The following is a 19,828-nucleotide window of genomic DNA, read 5'->3' as shown; positions in this document are numbered from 1 at the left end:
ATGACAACATTTTTCTATTTCTCATTAAATAACTAAACTAAAAAAAATAAATTAATTTCATAAAAAGTTATATATTTAATTTGGCGAAAAATAATTCAGTAGATAATACAAAATGTGATATAAATTGACCTTTGTTAAAAATAAGACCTCTAGGTCACAAAATGTAGCGTGCCAAAAAAAAATTATATTTAATTTTGTGCTTTATTTTATTATTAATTTTTAATTGTTATGAATTTTTTTTATTGTTTGAATTTTTTGTTAGAATTATGTGAATTTAATTTTGTTAATTTTTTATTTAATTATTCTATTTTAGGAGCTTTCTTGAGTTTTGGTTGGATGGACTAAGGTGCATGGCTAGTGATGGACTAGAGTGTTTGTGTGTGTGCATGTGTGTGGCGTCCCATGTTTTAAACACACGTTAGTAGCTGGTTCAGGCCATGAAATATTTTGTGAAATATTATTTTTAATAATATTATATGAATTTGACCTAATTCGTGATTTGTTATATCCACTGTGATGATCTGGTGAATGATCTAGTTTGCAAAGAAAAAAACTTGGTTTTGGACCAAGGGGTTAACCCTAATGGGAGAAAAGCCTTAGATTAAATAAAATAGGAAAAATACTATGGCATAATAATATTTTTAGACAATTGGGGAATTTACTGTTAAGCTAATAAATTTTAAGAAATTGGTTTAGGTTTGAATTCCTCATTTATGCTCAAGGGTGAAAAATGCTTGCTTCGACCTTGAAGGGCATTTTGGTCAATATAGGATAAATTGACAATTTTTTTTATTAGTGTGACAAATATTATTTTTGGTCACAAAATATTAAAATTAATGAATGTATGAAAATTTAAAAACTATAGGTTAAAAGAAGGAAAACGCCTATTTAGCATAATGGTGAAAATTAACTAATAAATAATTCCATAAGTTTATTTGGGAAAAATGAAATAAATGTGATACATTTAAATATTGGTGTCACATTTATTCTATCATTTTAATTTTACAATTAATTAGTATCTTACCCCAAGTATTAAGGGTTAGTGGTTTAGTGGCACCAATACCACTTTTGAATAATAGTTAATTTGGACATTATTTTAGGTATTAGTTTTAATATATTTATATATATATAAATAAATGAGTGTAAAGTTTCGGCCAATGGGAGGGATTTTAAATGCATGAGGTGTCACTCATGCATGCAAGTATCCAAAAACCCTACTCTTAGATAGTCAAGAACCAATCAAGCAACAAAGACCTTTCCTCTTCCTTCTTTCCCTCCCAAAACTGAGACACTCCACCTTCCCTCTCATTTCTTTTTATTTTCCAACTCTAACAATTCAGAGTCTCTCTCTCTTCCTCTCACTTTCTCCCTCAAGGAGAAACTCCATTGACGCTTGTGAACAAACCTAAGCAAAACCGAGTTCAAGGTAACTCCTTTCACCCTCTCGTCTTTTTCTTCTACATGCTAAACCTATGGCACCTCTATCTCAATTTTCTTCTCTAAGTTTACTCACTTGTGTCCATGATTCTAAGGTCTAGAGGTTCAAAGAGCAACCCCGAGTCGTGCAAGCCCATTTAAGTGCATGTATCCAACCTTGAGCATTAAAAGAGGTAATTTCTTTAGGGTTTGAGATGTCAATCCCTCTCTATTATTTACTATTTTATTTGTGGTAAAATATGACCTTGTGGTGTTTTTAGAAGGTTTGAAGGTATTGGAAACTAGTGGTGGGATTCAAAACTTAGGAGAACACCAACCCAAAGCCTACAACAACAAAAGGGTAACAATCTTGTGATTTTCTAGTTAACTTTGTGTATGATTGGTAAATATGAGTCGCATATGTAATTTTTGTAGTTAATATTTAATTTGGCATCTAGTAATGTGTATAATGTGGTATGATTATTTTCATGCATGCTTGTGGCCTAGGTTTATGCTAGAAAGCTTTGCAATATTGTTGTGAGTAAAAATGCATGCTGCCAAAATTCGTGGTCTGACTTCCAACGAGTCAGACCGCACTTTGTTTCCTCTGTTGGTGTAAATAAATTATGTAGTTGTGTAGTACTTTGAGAGTAATTGATGTTAGGATTTAGAAAATCACAAAAAATGTATTTTTATGCTCAAGTTATGCACTTTTTGGCATTGTGATGCAAATCTGGAAAAAATACTGGGCAACATGCACTGCCAAGATTCATTAAATATTTAAGTAGATTATACTATCCTAAAAATTATGAAATTATATAGGATGATATTTTATATATGTATAAAGGTCCATGTAAAATTTTAGGGAAAAATACGTTAGAGTTTATGAGAAATACATTTATAAAATTTGCCCTAAAATCTGGAAAATGTAAAATACTAACCATAATGAAATGATGTTTTTGGAAGGTTGGTTCTCCCAACCTGAAATGAGTTTTGATGCGAGGTTTTCGCCAAATTTCTGTCCTTATGAAAAGGAATAAGTGGACAAAATTTTATGGGCTTTCGCCAAAAACTTGAGGTATGACAAATGTTTGAAATTAGACTTTTATTTCTTAATTAAAAGTTAAAAGTTAAAAATGTGAAAAAATGGAAATTTGTTCTTTTTATGAAATTAATTAAGGACATAGGAGATTAAATCAATATAATTCAGTTTGAGATAAATAAAATATGATTTTACCATTTTAATAAATTAAGGGTCCAATTTCCATTCTTTTAAAAAATACCATAAAAGAGGGAAATATTATGGTATATTTCTAAAAAGAGATTTTGATAACTCTTTCAATTTTAAACAATAGTACATAAGTATCAAATAAAATAGTTTCTTCATGAAGAAATATTAAATCAGACGGTATGGAGAGCATGTTACTTTGGGACCGAATCCTACGATAATTTAAAGACCGAAACAAAAATCTGACCTTTGTACATTATGAAGTGTGTAGGAGACTACTGTATAGAGTCTATGAGTATTGATTAAGTGAAACTATTATAGAATATTAGCTATAAGTATATGCCATAGTTTAATCCGAGTACACTGTATTAGTTACAGTAACTTCCAAGGGGAAAACGATTAGTTGTATTAAGGATTCTGTTGGAAGTCAAGGAATCCGGGTAAGTTAGCCTTTCCCTTTCTTGGATATAACATGAATATACTAGTGTTTACTTGTAGTAGTAGATTACACTAGTTTTGTTTGGGTCATTAAGACCAGGGTATGCTTGATACCCACCTTTGCAATGCTTATGCATTCTATGACTTAATGGTAAGTGGGTTTGGGTTGGAACCAGAACCATAGTGTAATACCATCTGGGTTGGAGCTAGGACATGGTAAAATATACTTCAGGTTTGAGCCATGACATGGTAAAATAAAGTCCAGGTTGAAGCCAGGATGAGGGTAAGACATAGTCTGGGTTGGAGCAAGGACAAAAAATTAAATGGTTTGGGTTGGAGATTTGTAAAGACCCTCAAAACATACAAGACCAAATCAGGCGAAAATTTAAAACTTTTTAATTTTAACACATTGTACTGAAAATCCATATAAAAAAACTTTTAAAAGATCGTGTGCGCACACTTTTAGTCTAGAAAACAGAATTACAACTACTCTTTTACAGAGTTAAAGCAAAACAAATGTCATAAAAGAAATAACAAGCTCCCAACGTTTCTTTTCAAAATGGTGTTCCATTAAAAATCTCCCCAAGTTGGGCCACATGTACATATCCACTAGCAGACTCTAGCGCTCACTACTCCACTTTGTTTTTGCACTTACCTACAACATGAAACAAATAGGTAAGCGAAAAGCCTTAGTAAGAATATCCTTGCACACAAATATACTAAAACTTGTAATGGGTTGCCCTCATGTAATGACCCAACTATTTTTAAGACTTAGACCATTAAAACTACTAGACATAACTACTACTTTGAAGAGAACATACATGAAAAATATTCATAACTTTATTGAAACTTTAAAATAATATTTGTAATACATAAATGAGCTAATTGTTTTAAAATAAAACATAACTTAAATGAAATTGTTTACAAAGCTAAATGCGGAAAATACATAAAAATGTAATTTAAAGTGACTAAATAAAATAACGTCGTCCTCGAATCGACACGCAGCCCATCCACTCCATTCACCTCAACACACATGCCAAACTTCCAAGAATCCTTTCGCCTTTGTATCTATTTTCCTGCATCACACTAAAAGTAAAGGAGTGAGCCTAATGCCCAGCAAGGAAAAACTACTAACAACATAAAACATATACATAAAATTATATCATAAAAATATACTATAAACATATGGTATATAATACTACAATGGCCATTATACTACTTGCGACTTGTTAACTAAGCAAGTCATATGTCCACTAGATTTGTGGGGCTTGCTAGCCAAGGAAGTCATATGCCCATAAGTTATTGGGGCTTGCTAGCTAGACAAGTCATATGCCCAAGGTCTATAAATATACTATACATAATGTAACATTAGATAACATAAGATAGCATAACAAATCATATAAACATATAAAATTCTATCCTATTTTCCTTACCAAAACTAGAATATTTGAGAACAAATGCGGGACTTGGAACACTCCTAAAACCAACAATAAGAATGGTGAGTATTCCAAAAGAGTAAACAATAAATGTCAAAACTAAACCTTCAAGAAGAAAATTACCAAGAAAGATCTTTTAGTTTCAAGAACCTAATCAAAAACCAATATCAAAAGACATAAAGAAAACTAAAGAGTTTTTAGAGAACTGGACTTAAATAATAAGAGTACCTTAGTTGACCTTAAGGATTGGTCTAACTTCAATACTGAAATACACTAATCCTCACTTCCCAAGTATTTTATAAAGCTTAAGAATGACAAAGCTTTTTCCCAACACAAGTGTTTATCACTCTATGGCAGCACTAACACCTTGGAGTCTCTGATCTCAGCTTGAAGAATGAGGGGAAGGGCTGGGTATTAGGTCCTATTTGTAGAGTTCTAGGAATAAAATATATTCTTTTTGGCTTGAATAAAAATAAGCGTTCATACCTTTTTAGACCCTGTGTTTTGCATCATTACCTGTTTGGACCTTGTGTTTTGACAAATTATTTTTTGGACCCTATGTTTTGTAAAATGGTTCAAATAGGCTCCTAAACCTGATTTTGATGAACAAAAAATTGAATATAATAACACAGTTCTTAGGCAAAATGACTGTATTTTTGTTCTGAGTTGTTAGTTTGATGTATTATTTGTGATTTTAGTTAAAAAAGCTTTGATCAAAATCGGATTAAGGGGTCAATTTAAACTATTTTAGAAAATACAAGGTCCAAAAAGTAATTTATTAAAACACAGGGTCCGAACAGGTAATGAGCCAAAAAACAGGGTCTAAAAAGGCATAAACCCTAAAAATAATGAATATAATTGAAAATATTTGAATATTCGTTAGTCAAAGGCTTCAGACTCGGTCAAAAACATTCAGAGGCAGGTCTAAGTAGTTAAGGCTTAATTTTAAAATTAAAAAAAATATATATATTACTAAGGGCGATATATCGCCCCTATGTGGCGATATATCGGCTCTGCCCTAATCCCGAGCCTTCGTTGGTACGTTCATGCAACATCAACGTGTTTTCCGTATCCTACGTTAAGCGATATATCGGCTCCGAGCTGCGATATATCGGCTTACGTGAATATTTTAAACACGTAATTGCACTTTTTCAGCATAATTTGAATGGGATAACTACTTTGACTGAGTCAAAATACGACTCTAACAGTTTCTGGTAGGTGCTAAGACTTTTATTTCTTTATTTTATCATCAAAATACTTAATTCCTTAATAATAATGCACATGACAGGTGTCATGTTCTTATTGGCTTTATCTAACCCTTAGGTTATAATACATATCATATTCAGGACCAGCAATATTAATCAAACCTTATGTTATAATTAATATTCTTAAACTATAGGATAAACTTATAAAATCCATAACTGATGCTAGGAGTTTCCAACTAAGTCCCAGTTTGAACGAAAATCCACGAAATCTAAAATACTACAACTACTGCTAACTAGCTAACTAAGTAAACATTTTGGGACTCTACAATTCTCCCCTACTACAAAGAATTTTGTCCCCGAAATTTACTTACCAAACAATTCAGGATACCGAGCTTGCATGTCCTCCTCCAACTCCCATGTTGCCTCCCATTCAGTACTATTACTCCATAAGACTTTGACTATCGGAAAACTCTTGGACCGTAATTCTTTCACCCCTCTATCTAGGATGCTAACTGTTCGTTCCTCGTAACTCAAGTCTTTCTAGAGTGCTATCGTATCATACTTGTGGACGTGAGATGGGTCTGACACATATCTACGCAACATCGAGATGTGGAACACATTGTGGCTATCTGCTAATGTTGGCAGTGGGGCTAATCTATATGCAACTGCTCCCACTTTGTCCAATATCTCAAAAGGACCTATAAACCTGGGACTAAGCCTGCCTTTCTTCCCAAACCGCTTCACACCTTTCATAGGAGATATCTTTAGGAAGACTTGATCTCCAACTTTGAATTCCACATCACCCCACTTGGCATCTGCATAACTTTTCTGACGGCGTTGAGAAGCGAGCATACGTTTTCTAATCAGTGCTACTACTTCTTGATCTTCTCTAACAGCTTCGAGTCCAAGTAGTTGCCTTTCTCCTACCTCGTCCCAATGTAACGGCGATCGACACCTCCTTCCATAAAGTAGCTCGTAAGGTGCCATCCCGATCGTTGACTGGTAGCTATTATTATAGGAGAATTCTATTAGGGGCAAGTACTTACTCCATGATCCTCCAAAATCATGTACACAAGCGCGCAACATATCTTCTAAAATCTGTATGGTACGCTCGGAATGATCGTTTGTCTGAGGATGAAATGTTGTACTAAGATTTAACTTGGTGCCCATGGCTTGCTGTAAACTTCCCCAAAATCTCGATGTAAACACCGATCCTCTATCAGATACTATTGTTTTAGGGATTCCATGAAGTCGTACTATTTCTTGGACATAAACGTCTGCGTATTGATCTGATATGAACATAGTTTTGACAGGCAGGAAATGAGCTGACTTGGTTAGTCTATCTACTACTACCCAAGCCGAGTCGTACTGCTTATTTGTTTGTGGAAGTCCTGTCACATAATCCATGGCTATATCGTCCTATTTCCATTCTGGAATGCTAAGTGGTTGTAATAAGCCTGCATGCCGTTGATGCTCTGATTTTACTTATTGGCATACAAAGCATTTAGACACATACTCCGCTATATCCTTCTTCATTCCTGGCCACCAATACAGTGCTTTAAGATCATGAGTCATCTTGGTCGACCCTGGGTGAACTGAGTATGGGGTATTGTACGCTTCTTCTATAATCTTCATCTTAATCCCTTGAACATTCGGCACGCATACCTAATCCTTATATCTCAATAACCCCTGTCCTGATATCGAGAAATTTGTGGCCTTGCCTTCCTTAACTGCATCCATATGTACTACTAATGTGTCATCATGCCTTTGCCCAATCCGTATCTCTTCTAATAGACTACTGTATGGACAAGTTAGCCAATATACCAATGACTACTTCTATTCCAGCATTGATCAACTCCTGCTGTAGTGGCTTTTCTATTCTGGCTAACACTGCTAGACTTCCATAATTCTTCCTACTAAGCGCATCAGCAACTACGTTTGCCTTTCTCCAGTGGTATAAGACTTTGCAGTCATAATCCTTCACTAGCTCTAACCACATGAGCTGCCTCATGTTGAGCTCCTTTTGAGTGAAGAAATACTTTAAGCTTTTCTGGTCCGTATAAATCTCACACTGTACTCCATAAAGATAGTGGCGCCAGATTTTCAACGCAAAGACCACTGCCTCCAACTCCATATCGTGTGTTGGATAGGATTGCTCATATTCCTTTAGCTGCCTTAAGGCATATGCTATCACCTTGTCATTCTGCATCAACAAACAACCACACCCTTGCTTTGACGCATCACAGTAGACTACAAACTTGTCATTGGGTGTCGGTACACAAAGTACTAGTGCTGAGCATAGCTTATCCTTTAGCAATTGGAAACTCTCTTCACACTTATCATTCCAGTTGAACCTCTGCTGCTTCCGAGTCAGGTTGGTGAGCGGAGTGGCTATATTAGAAAAGCCTTCTACGAACCTCCGATAATAGCCTGCTAGTCCCAGAAAACTTCTTACTTCAGACGCGTTCTTTGGTCTTGGCCAATCCTTCAAAGCCTCTACTTTAGATGGGTCTACTGCAACTCCGTCCTTGGATACAATATGGTCGAGGAATGCTACTTGTGAAAGCCAAAATTTTCACTTCTTGAACTTGGCGTAAAGCTGATGCTCCTTTAGTTGTAACAAGATCAACCTTAAATGTTTATCGTGCTCGACTCCGTCCCTTGAGTACACCAAGATATCGTCAATGAACACTACAATGAATTTATCCAAGTAGTCCTAAAAGATCCTATTCATTAAATCCATAATCGCGGATGGAGCATTGGTAAGACCAAAAGACATAATTAAAAACTCGTAATGCCCATAACGAGTTCTAAAAGCTATTTTGGGAACATCCTCTTCTAGTACCTTGAGCTGATGATACCCGAACCGTAAATCAATCTTTGAGAACACGGTCGCTCCTCGGAGTTGATCAAACAAGTCATCAATTCGAGGTAGCGGGTACTTAATTTTTATCGTCACCTTATTCAGCTTGCGATAATCTATGAACAGAACTGGTGCTCCCCATGGTGAATGGCTTGGTCTAATGAAACCCAAGTCTAATAGTTCTTGTAGCTGCGTCTTTAGCTCCTTGAGTTCGGTAGGTGCCATCCGGCATGTTGCCTTGGAGATAGGCTCAGTGCCCGGTACTAGTTCGATTGTGAAGTCAATTTCCCGAGTCGGCGCTAGCCCTGGTAAGTCATCAGGAAATACTTCAGGAAATTCCTTTACAATATGGATGTCTGCAACCTTCAGTGGGGTCTCCTTTACCACATCCGTGACACTGGCTATAAATGCGTGACATCCTTTTTCTATCATCCTCTGAGCTTTGAGAGATGAAATAAATGGTGTGCGTAGTCCTGAAACCTTTCCCATAAAGCATAGTCTCTGACCGTCAGGAGTCTCGAATATCACTCGCTTATGTTTGCAGTCGATGGCTGCGCCATGCCTTGCTAGCCAATCCATTCCAAGTATCACATCGAAGTCCTTAATCTCTAGTTCTATCAGGTCTCCTTCTAGTTCTACGTCCTCTATCTTGATCGGTATGCCTCGTACTATCCGTTATGATAGGACTACTTTGCCCGAAGGCAACTCGGTTCCAAACCTAGTTCTAAAATTTTCACAATGTTTGTCTAATTTGTCTATCATTCCTAATGAGAAATATGAATGAGTGGCTCCCAAATCAAATAACACAGAACATACATTATGGAGGATAGAAACTTTACCTGTAACTACTTTATTACTAGCATCAGCTTCTCCTTGGGTTAAGGCAAATACCCTGGCAGGAACCATCTTGTCGTCCCTTTTCCCTTTAGCTTCAGCTGGGGACATTCTCTTTTCCGGTGTCCTTCCTGACCATAGTTGTAGCATCCATTGGTGTTTGCACAACATTCACCAGGATGTTTGTTTTGGCACTTAGCACATTGCGGGTATTCAACATAACCCGGCCTATTACTTCCATTGTTCATCTGTGCCCTTTTATCGTTATCAGAACGCTTGTTGTCAGGATGCCGTCTCTTCTGACCATTACTATTGTTGCTGGACTGATTGTTTTTGTTGTTGTTTCGACCATTCTAAGGCTGACCCTGATGTTTAGGCTCACGCTTACTGGCCTCTTCTTTACTAACGTTCGCCTGAAGCCTTTCTACTTCTATTGTCGTTTCTAGGACATCGGCATAGGTAGTATTTCCCGGGTTTGCGAGCTTAACCCCTAGCTCAATCTTTGGTCGAAGTCCTCTAACAAACTTAGTCACCCTTAGAAAATTGGTTGAAACCATTTCTGATGCAAACTTGGCTAATTGATCAAACTACCGAGCATATTTTGCTACCGTCAAGTTGCCCTGCTTTAGACTAGCGAACTCCTCAACCCTTGAAGCGATGAAAGCTGAGTTGTAGAACTTTTTGTGGAACAGCTCCACAAATTTGGTCCAAGTCATGGTGGTGACATCGTGAGTCTGCTGTACTAGGTCCGACCATATTCTAGCATCCTTCTTGAGTAGAGACGAAAGGAACGATATGCGATCCGCGTTGTCGAGATTCATGTGTACAAGGATTGGCTCTACATTTCTGAGCCATTCTTTTGCCTCGAAGGGGTCAGTTGTCCCTTCAAAGTTTGGAGTGTGTTGCTTACGAAACTGCTCATAGATAGGCTCCACATGTTGAGCTAGGTATGGCGCGTAGTTTACCATTGGCCATCCCCTATAAGGACCAACTTGTTTGGGTGCTGGAGCCATTTATTGAGGCTGTGGTTGCGGCGGAGGCAGAGTCAGAGCCTGCTGTCGCTGTTGCTGCAGTAATTCCTCAACTTGTTGTCGTAGTCTGGCAATTTCTGCAGTGTTGTCAATCGGCAGCGGTGGTGACGCATTTCGGTTGGTAGTAGAACGCACTCCCCTTCTGCGAACTGGAGGGGCTTCATTTCTCTCAGGAGTGATGTTGGAGGCATTCCCATTGGTGTGAGCAGACCTTCTGAGCGACATCTTCAGCAAAGTTCTAATAGTCGAGAAAAACATGTTAGAACTTACACTAATTGGCTCTAAAACAAAACTTAGGCTAAGCAAACATAACTCAGACCTATTAATTATGATTTCTTATGAAAATTATATAAGCCTTCTTTATTATTAGAGTGGGTTGCTATACTTAGAAAAATAAGCCATCTTTATTATTTTCTAAGTCTGTTTCTAATCATCCTATATGACTTAATTCTCAGGCTTGAAACTCATCGTTCTTCCAAAGTTAACCATATTGAGGGAGGGCTAGGATCAGTAAAGTCGTTCCCACTACTATGGCCCCCTAACTCTCAATATAGAAACTTGGTCCATTGATTCGTATCCACCCTCACCGAACTTGGTCATTATTTATTAAATTTATTATTTATTATGATTGCAAAAGAAAATCAAACTCATACATGTCAACAAGAATAACAATGATATTAATTTGGAGAAACAGTTTTCACTAAGTACAATCATAGAGGCAAAATAATAAATAAAATGAATAAAGAAACTAATCTATTCTAAAAGTCGGGATCTTCTACATGAGATCCTTCATCTAACATATCATCATCTATCTCTTCATAATCATCATTTTCGTGAGCCTAAAACATTCCTCGGGGAAGATTCGTAAAGATTCTATTCTTTTATTCTCTTGTGAATTGAAATTCCATCTTAGAGGTAAACCTAATTATGAGAAAATAATATCTCATCGCCACTGGTATTTCATCTTCAACATCTATTGTCTCCCATATTTCTTCCAAAGCACCAATTACAAAAGGAAAATCTTTAAAAAGCCTAATTACTAAAATATATTGTTCCGTAGCTCTCATCATTATTTTCTTAGTCGTTTGGAGATGAACTATTTGATTATGGAATAAAAGAAATCTTTGAGTGATTCTTTCCAATATTCCTACTGTATTTCTTGGTTCTCTAATCCTTTTTAAGGCCTTAATGGCTCGGATATCGTTATATGTTAAAGCTCTATCCATTCTTAACTAAAAACATAAGACTAAAACGTTAGCTATAACACAGAAACATAATGACTAAAACATAAATACTTGCATTGGCGGTTAGATTCAGAGCTTGAGCGTGTGTATCAAGGAGAATTTCATGTAAATGGACCGTTGCACTCTGATACCAACTGTAATGACCCAACTATTTCTAAGACTTAGAGCATTAAAACTACTAGACATAACTACTACTTTGAAGAGAAAATACATGCGAAATGTTCATAACTTTATTGAAACTTTAAAATAATATTTGTAATACATAAATGAGCTCATTGTTTTAAAATAAAACATAACTTAAATGAAATTGTTTACAAAGATAAATGCAGAAAATACATAAAAACTTAATTTAAAGAGACTAAAGAAAATAACGTCGTCCTCAAATCGACATGTTTCCCATCCACTCCATTCACCTCAACACACATGCCAAACTTCCAAGAATCCTTCCGCCTTTGTATCTATTTTCCTGCATCACACTAAAAGTAAAGGAGTGAGCCTAATGCCCAACAAGAAAAAACTACTAACAACATAAAACATATACATAAAATTATATCATAAACATATGGCATATAGTACTACAATGGCCATTATACTACTTGCGACTTGTTAACTAAGCAAGTCATATGCCCAATAGATTTGTGGGGCTTGCTAGCTAAGCAAGTCATATGCCCATAAGTTACTGGGGCTTGCTAGCTAGACAAGTCATATTCCCAAGGTCTATAAATATACTATACATAATGTAACATAAGATAACATAAGATAGCATAACATATCATGTAAATATATAAAATTCTATCCTATTTTCCTTACCAAAACCGGGATATTTGAGAACAAATGCGGGACTTGGAACACTCCTAAAGCCAACAATAAGAATGGTGAGTATTCCTAAAGAGTAAAGAATAAATGTGGAAACTAAACCTTCAAGAAGAAAATTACCAAGAAAGATCTTTTAGTTTCAAGAACCTAATCAAAAACCAATATCAAAAGTTAAGATCTGAATAAAAGGAACTAAAGAAAACTAAAGAGTTTTTAGAGAACTGGACTTAAATAATAAGAGTACCTTAGTTGACCTTAAGGATTGGTCTAACTTCAATATCGAAATACACTAATCCTCACTTCCCAAGTATTTTATAAAGCTTAAGAATGACAAAGCTTTTTCCCAACCCAAGTGTTTATCACTCTATGTTAGCACTAACACCTTGAAGTCTTTGATCTCAGCTTGAAGAATGAGGGGAAGGGCTGGGTACTAGGTCCTATTTATAGAGTTCTAGGAATAAAATATCTTCTTTTTGGCTTGAATAAAAATAATGAATATAATTGAAAATATTTGAATATTCGTCAGTCAAGGGCTTTTGACTCGGTCAAAAACATTAAGAGGCAGGTCTAAGTAGTTAAGGCTTAATTTTAAAATTAAAACAAAAATTAAAAAAAATATATTACTAAGGGCGATATATCGCCCCTATGTGGCGATATATCGGCTCTGCCCTAATCCCGAGCCTCCGTTCGTGCAACGTCAACGTGTTTTTCGTATCCTACGTCAAGCGATATATCGGCTCCAAGCTATAATATATCGGCTTGCGTGAATATTTTAAACACGTAATTGCACTTTTTTAGCATAATTTGAATGGGATAACTTCTTTAACTGAGTCAAAATACGACTCCAACAGTTTCTGGTATGTGCTAAGACTTTTATTTCTTTATTTTATCCTCAAAATACTTAATTCCTTGATGATCATGCGCATGACAAGTGTCATGTTCTTATTGGCTCTATCTAAACCTTAGGTTGTAATAAATATCATATTTAGGACCCACAATATTAATCAAATCTTATGTTATAATTAATATTCTTAAACTATAGATGAAACTTATAAAATCCATAACTGTTGCTAGGAGTTTCCAACTAAGTCCCGGTTTGAACCAAAATCCACGAAATCTAAAATACTACAACTACTACTAACTAGCTAACTAATTAAACATTCTGGGACTCTACACCCCAGGTAGTTATCACTAGCAATCATTAGGGTATTGGATAAATCCCAACCCTATCATACAATTCTCAAACAATAGCCAAATTAGAATCAAATACTTTTATTGTACCTAGCAAACAACATTACAAATATCATGATAACTTGCACTCAGAAAATCCCAAAACATTCATGATATATAACACATATCATAACTAATCAATGAATCAACAACAAGTGTTCCGGCCTAAACCTGGTTCCAGCATTTATGTTCTGGCTCCAACCCAGACTATATTTTTACCATGTCCTGGCTCCAACCCGTACCATATTACCACTACCCTGGATCCAACCCGGACTATATTACCATTGTCCTGCCTTCAACCTGGACTATATAATTACAATGTCTTGGCTCCTACTCGGACTATATTTTTACCATGTCCTTGCTCCAACCCAGGCCATTTTCCTGGCTTCAACCTAGACTATATACTTACCATGTCCTGGCTCCAAACTTGACTATATACTTACCATGTCCTGGCTCCAACCCGACCTATTTTACGTTAGGGTTTTGGCTCCAACCTGAACCTACTTACCATTTAGCTGCAAAATGCCAAAGCATTGCAAGGGTATGCATTAAGCATACCCTGGTCTTAATGACCCAAACAAAACTAGTGTAATCACTACTACAAGCACACACAAGTATATTCATGTTGTAGCCAAGAAAGAGAAAGGCTAACTTACTTGGTGTCCTTAGCTCCCAGCTAGACCTTTAACACCGCTATTCGTTTTCCTTTTTTGGGATTACTATATACAGTGTACTTAGATTAAACAATGGCATACTATTATAGCTAATATTCTATGATAGCTACATGCAATAACATTCTCTTAGAGACTCTATACTATAGCCTCTTATACACCTTACAATGTATAAGGCCGAATTTCATTTCAGTCTTTACAGTAACATGAGAAAATCAGTATCACCGCAACACGCTCTACGTGCCGTGCATCCTAATATTCTTTAACTAGAGAACTCTCTTATCGAATAACTCGTATTTTGGATTTTGGAAAAAGGAGTTCTACTCAACTCCTATCTTAGAAAAATACGGACTTGTCATCCTCTCATGAAAGTTTTCTGTTTTCTATCATTTACCAAAATACCGCTTTTTGCCCTGTACAAATAATATATGACAATGTTAACCTGTTCTTTTAAAGATTCTACAAAAACCCAAATCCCATTCTTATCATTTTTATCCATAATCTAGGATCTCTTTTTTCGTTATTTTTTATAAGAAGGGAAATTGGTGCTGGGAATAGTTCCCTTAAAGAAATTGTAGTTGACAAATGTTTTAAATGAAATTAATAATTGAATTGAGTTATTATATATATAGAATATGTCCGATATTAAGTTGATAATATTAAGTAAATATCAGAAAATTCCAAAGTTTACCTATGTGCTCTTAATCTCATATTGGTATGAGAGGATCGAGATTAAGATAATAAACTCAAATCAGTTCGCAGTAACATAAAGATATGAAATATTTAGATTAATTACTACTAGTACGGTTTGCTAGTATTATGAATACAAGTGACCTAGATCTGGGTCGCTAGCGTAGTAGGATACTAGTGAATGTACTTTGTATATAGTGATAAATAGAACTGTACTAGATATGATTTGTTAATATTTGTTTAAACATTGTTTCATAGTATTAATCAAATGCATCAAACAATGATCATATACATGATGATCTTAATCCTGAGGTTGCTTTAAACTCCTATATGTGTCATCTAATCATTTGGTTCATGCATTAAGATTTGTCAGAATGATCAGGGTAATAACAATTGTTTTGGGGACTCAATGATATATATGGTTGGGGACATAGTTTAACAAATATGGAATCTATACCTTCTTATAGATTTAATAATGGTTCCCTATTTGGTTGACTTTCGAAACTGAAAAGGTTACGAACGCTCACGTTGCAAACTTGTTGTGACACAACCTTCACTAGTAAAGTCAATGGTACTCTAGGAGGGTAAAACAATAATTTTATTCCCTTTTAATAATGAACCATTAATAGAGGATTAACGTTGTATGTAACGATTATATCAATGGATATTTTATTCTTTAATAAAGTACTCTCTAAATATATGTCTATAATTATCAAGAGTTCAATCTCATATTTATAGTGGAGAAATCATGAGATTAATAAATATGATTATTTAATCAAAGAGCTTTGATTAATAATCTAATATTTCTTGGAGCTTGATATTATAGGTCTATAGGTCCCCAAGGTCGCTCTATCAAGACCATATAAGGTAAGAGTTGATACAAGAGTAAAACTGTAATTTGGAAAATTGAGAAGAATTTTATTCTTTGGGTCAAGTATACAAATATATGATAATTGAGATTAAATAATTAATTGGGAATTAGTTATTAAAATTTTAAAAATATGTTTATTAATTTCAATATATAATTTTGAAATTCATATATATAAATAAATAAATTACTATAAAAAATTAATTATTTTATTTGAGTGTGTAATGACCCACTAATCTAGACTATCTGGACCATTAACTGTTTACCGAGTTTTTCGGAAACGAATACAAACAGAATAATAAAAAGATAAGAACTGTAGAAGTGCTGGAATGTAACTAAACAAACAGTGTTTTTACGTGGTTCGGGCGTTAACAAGCCCTAGTCCACGAGTCGATGTTATTATACTTGGAAAGGATTACAGCAAGATGGCTGGTGTACAAGAACTTCACACACTCACAGTGTTTCTCTCGGGTTCTCTTGAAGAAGATGAAGCTAGAGAGATTTTAGTAGAGTTCTTGCTATGTGATTTGTTGGCCGTCCCTCTTCTTGTAAAATGAAGGGGTCTTTATAGCTAGGGTTTTTGGATTAGGGTTTTTCTCTACGTCCATGAGTCTTAATTACACCAACCATAAATAGGGGATACAATTACTGTAGTAGCATGGCTACAAGACTCTATGTGGGTATATTTACGTGAAAGTATGGGGAACACACAAAGTCAGCCGTCTTTTCCAAGTTGTCAGCGGAACAGTAGGCGAAAAGGTACCCTTAGGCGTGCTGGGATGTGTGCGGCTTTGACCTGTCGGGCGTGTCAGGCGGGATCCTGTGTCAGGTGGATATCATTCCAAATATGCCTCCTCCATGACTCGACCGCTTGGTGTTGTTCCGTGCGAGGCACGGAACTGTTTCCGCGAAGAACACTCGAAGAGCTTCTCCTGGAAGGAGCTTCCCCGAAGGATACCCCTTCGGGAGTCCGAGAGGGTTGACGAGTTTCCGTGTCGTGTTTGCTTGGAAGAGTAATCCGGACACTAAACAGGAGAGGCGAAGCCTTTCTGTCCATCCGCGAGCTCTGGTCACCTACCGTGAAAGACATTGGTAATTCTGCTTCCCCGAGGATATCAATCTAAACGCTATCCGGAAATCTGGATAACATTTACCCCCCAAGGTCACGGAGCTTTGAGAGATCCGGGAGCTTGTACAGTCCTCCGGGTATTTCGGTTTCTTAGATTAGGCGAGGGGCCACCTTCTGGGTTCCCGGAAGGGCTCCTCTTTCCCGCCTGGGTGTTAGTATGAAAAAGAAAGGGAATTTCTTCTGTTTGAACTCAAGTACTCAAGTGCGGCAAAGACCACGCGTCATGCTGGGAATGGTTCTGTGACCAAGACGTGTGCGTGAGGCGACTGGTTGTGTATGCGTGCGTCAGTCATCTGAGTAATGATTTGACGGTCTTTAATGGTACTCCAGGCCCGAGGTGGTATAATGATGGGAAATAAATACTTTATTCCCATCCGAGGAGTCATAAATAGGATCGTCGCTTCATCTCCAACCGTTGGATCTGATGCACACGGAATGGGAAGATCGGGACCGTCCATTTGAGGAATTCGAAACGACTTCTTCCCTGCTATAAAAACGAGGGAACGGACCTTTCTTCCTCTTTACGCTTTCAAATTCTCTACCTTTCGGATTTTCAGATTTCCAAACCTTCAAACTCTCAGGCTTCCAAGCTACCGTTCCTTCGAACTTGCCACTTCTTTTGGTAAGGGATCTAGAAACTTTTCTTTTGATTTGGCAGTGGGTTTATTCGCCGAAGTTCATGGTTTGAATCACCGTTCGTCTTTGCAGCTTTTACTTCTCGCGATCGTGCTGTGCAGTGATCCGGTTACTCCTTCAACCTCCGACTACCCGAATACCAGTAAGTATTTCTACTTTGCTCTTTCCTCCCAAAACTTAGGTTGTTGGTAGTTGTTAGAGTTGAGGTTTCTGCCATTATAACCTATGTGCATGCGTGAATAGGGATTTGGTAGGCATGTGATTGATGTGAGTCGATAAGTAGCCTTTTTTGCATGCTTTGACGATTTGCGTTTGGAAAGTCGTTCCTTGTTTTGCTGTTTTAGGGCATAAGCATGAACGCCTTTAGGGTGTCTTTCTCTGGAAAAACACTTCTTTTGGTGGGCTTAGGCTCGGAGTCTGAGTCTGGTTCCTTGCTGCCCTTCGGGTGGCATGGTGCCAACCCCTCGGCAAGCTCGGTGGGAGCCTCTCCAAGCAGTTTTCGGGGAGGGTCTCCCCGACGCCTTTGATACCACTAGGGTATGACAAGGGTGCTGACTGCTTAGAGTGTTTTCTTCTTTGTTTCTTTTGTTCAGTGACGAACATCTCAAAGGAACAACTCCTCGCTGTCGGGGAGGCTGATTCTGCCCAGGAGAAGGGTTCCCCTGTCGCTGGCGCAAAGGGGAAAGGAAAAGCAAAAGTGGTCGCGGCCAGCCCACCGACTTCCAATAGTTCAATCTGGGAGATGGACCAGAAGCCGAACCTTTTCAGGAATTATGGCATGCTGGAGCTGTATTCTTTCGAGGCAGGCCTGAAGAACATCCCAAGTCTGATGTGGCACCGTCTGTCGGTGCTGGGCGAGTCGGCTAGCCAGAGTCACGAGGGCTTTGGTGCCTGGAGCTGGGCACACATAGTGTGTGGGGCGCACTTGCCCCTAAGAAGTTACTTTGCCAATTTCTGTGTGAAGGCGGGGATTGCCCCCTTCCAGTTGATTCCTCCCAGCTACAAGCTCCTAGCGGGGTGGTTCATCTTTTGCAAGTCCCGGAAACTGGAAGCTCCTACCCCGGAGGAGGTGCTGTACTTCTACGGGTTGAAGTCTCAGCCTATGAGGGGTCATTCAGACAAGGTGGGGTTTTACAGGCTGGAAAGGCACCCGGACGTGATGTGTCCTACCTGTCATACCGCGAGGGTTCCAGACCTCCGGGAGTATTGGTTCCTGACGACTGGCTTCCCGCTGAAGAGGGTGCCAGCCCTATCTTTGGACTTCAAAATCCCTGGTAAGTGCTCCTTCCTCTCCTTTTCAACTTTGTTTCTTTGCGTTTGATTTGCTTTTTGGGAGGATCTCTAATGCTTGTATTTGAATTTTGCAGAAGTCGTTTCGCGGACACCTTGCTGTGCGGAGATGATAAGGAGGTCCAAGTTCTACGAAGGGCTTTCGGAGGAAGAGTTGAAAGTGGAGGGACTTGTGACCTCCGAATGTTTGAGGGAGTATGGGCTACTCGCCTCTTTCCAAAACATCGAGCCAGTGAGTGGCAGGGGGCAAAGTCAGGTGTCAGCTGACATCCGAGAGCAGATTGCCCTGGAGCTGTCTAAGGTGATCACCCAAGCAGCCCGGGACGAGAATACTTTATCTCCTAGTTGGGCGGAGAGGTTCCCCGACCCCAGCCGGAGGAAGGGGAGATCGAGGCTCGCCACGCCGCGGCTTACCCTAACGAAGGGGCTCCGGGGGCTAGTACCTCCGGGAGAGGTAAGACTAGTTTTCGATTGATCAACACCCCCAGCCTGTCTGAGGTTTCCCGGACCTCTCAGATGGGGTTCGATCCCCGCTTCCTTAGGCTAGATCCGCGTAGGATACCCTTTGACAGATATTGCGATAGGGTAGATGAGCTCCTCGGGTGTCTGAGTGACGGTAGTCTGCCAGAAGGTGTCATCATGGTTGACCCTTCTTCCCTCAGCATGTCATTCCCCGACTTCAAGGAGTACGGGAGCTTCCTGGAGCAGGAAGCGGTGTTTTGTTTTGCTCGGGGAAGGCCATCCACGCTTCTCGTGCATGGTCGTCCCTTTCAAACTTTTCTTTTTCTTGTTTCTTGTTCCCT

Source organism: Humulus lupulus, chromosome 4 (assembly GCF_963169125.1).
Source record: "Humulus lupulus chromosome 4, drHumLupu1.1, whole genome shotgun sequence".
Classification (NCBI taxonomy): domain Eukaryota; kingdom Viridiplantae; phylum Streptophyta; class Magnoliopsida; order Rosales; family Cannabaceae; genus Humulus; species Humulus lupulus.
Note: the sequence above shows the minus strand (reverse complement) of the source record.